We start from the raw sequence: 1,938 nt of genomic DNA, 5'->3' as shown, positions 1-1,938 counted from the left end.
TTGGCGCTCTGAGAGGCGCGGAGCGCCAGGCCAAAAACTTCAGAGAGGGCCTGTTGGCGCTCTGAGTGGCGCGCCGCCCCAAGGGCTGGGCTTCAGAGCCCCTCTTGGGGCGCGATGACAGGCGCGACGCGCCAATCCCCTTGCCCAGAAACTCGACTTTTCTCCCTCTTTTCTTCAACTTTAAACCATCCTTACTTCAAAGGATCTAACCCCAAACACTAAGGATCATCATATCCCTCAAAATATCATGGATTACAACTCAAAACACAACCCAATCATGTCTCACAACCAACAACAACTTCAACAACACAACTAACAACATCAACAACAACTAACAACTTCAACAACAAACCCAATCTTTCCTCAAATCATAAAATGAGCTTGGTGTGTGGGTGAAAGTATCAACGCACACAAAGAACTCACATACCTTGATAGGGATCACCCCCGACGAAAGTCCACGATGATCTTGTCAGAAACTCCTTGCTTGATCTCCTCCTCCTCCTCTTCTTCTCCTCTTCTTCTCTCCTTCACTCTCAACCCCTAGCTTTTACTCTTTTAAAATGGAACAAAAATGATCCACCATCAGCCTAACACAACAATATAACCTCAAAAGAAAAGATTTGTGAAAAGACCAAAATGCCCTTAATTTTCCGGACAGATTTCCCTTCCAACTGCCCAACTTCTAAAGGGCATAACTCGCTCATACGAACTCGGAATTGAGAAAACTCGGTGGAGTTGGAAAGATCGTTCCACAAGCTTCACAACCATAACTGGAACTACTCCTAAGTCATCCTGAGCTGGAAGTTATGACTGCCCAAAGTTGGCCAAAAACTTACCTTTTCCATAGCCAAAATTTTCCAGATTTTCAAATCCTTTCCAAAAAAATTGAAAATTTTCAAATTTCAAGCCTCTTCTTAGCTATTTCAAATTGTCGGATGTTACACGAACCCCGCCTAGCTCCACCTCAGGATAAACTTATAAGTAGGAAAAGATGTCAAGCAATGGATTCAATTGAACCAATAATTTTAACACGATAATATACCTGAAAGTCACTAAAATTTTAGTTATTTATAAATTTTCACCTATTACGTTCACAAGTGTATATAATATTAAGCTCCTAGATCCTTCTTCGGTGACATGCTCTCAAAGTACTTTTTTATGTTTTGATGAAAATTCGGACTCTGTCATGCACGTCCAAGAACCAATTACATCTTACATAAACGGAACATGCAATAAAAAAAAACATACCATCAAGCTAGTGAAACGGGGATGCTTAAGCAAAGTATGCACCAACTTTTCCTTCATAGGCTGTGGTGAGATTCGAGTTTTGCAAGCCATAAACGCAACGGCATGGACATCGAACCTCCTATCATGGAAAAGACGAGCCATTGGACTCAATGGCTCGTCTTCCACGGTTACCATACCGTACTCTTCGATACCCCCTTTCCTCTTTGTTTCTATTGGTTTTAGACCTGATGATCTGCTTCTTAATCCTTCAGCCATGAGTGACTCCATTTTTTTTTCTAAGAGAACGTAATGTGTGTACACTATACTTTGATCTTGTTACTTTTTTGGTTTGTTAAATAGAAGAATAATAGTACGAATCTCAGCTAACTTATTATGTGTTTTATTTATTTTAATTTGTGTGATTTATTTTGATTAGACGTGAATTTAAAAGAAGTGTAAACTTTAGTTTAAAATAATAAATAATATTTCTTGATCGTTTCTCATGTTGAGCTATCTAAAATCATTCCTAAACATCATGAGATCCATCCTATCACAAATAACAATCCTTGAATCCATAATTCAATTCAAGAGAAGTTAAGAGTCAAGTCAAGAAAAGTTCATGAAGTTTTCAAAAGTCTTTTACAAATGTTTTAAGACTTTAAGTTTTGAGTTGAGTAAAGAGTAAAGATTGAAGTCATTTCTTCAAAAGAG

At 38.5% G+C, this 1,938-nt stretch overlaps 1 pseudogene; it reads right to left on the bottom strand.

Annotated features, from left to right (window-relative positions):
* The window catches only part of LOC102603006 (O-acyltransferase WSD1-like), a 20,506-nt pseudogene extending 18,991 nt beyond the window's left edge, over nucleotides 1-1,515 (bottom strand).
* Between the last annotated feature and the right edge of the window lie 423 nt (nucleotides 1,516-1,938).

Source organism: Solanum tuberosum, unplaced genomic scaffold (assembly GCF_000226075.1).
Source record: "Solanum tuberosum cultivar DM 1-3 516 R44 unplaced genomic scaffold, SolTub_3.0 scf00382, whole genome shotgun sequence".
NCBI classification, from domain to species: Eukaryota; Viridiplantae; Streptophyta; class Magnoliopsida; order Solanales; family Solanaceae; genus Solanum; species Solanum tuberosum.
The sequence above is the reverse complement of the archived record's forward strand: the minus strand, read 5'-3'. Positions and strand labels throughout refer to the sequence as shown.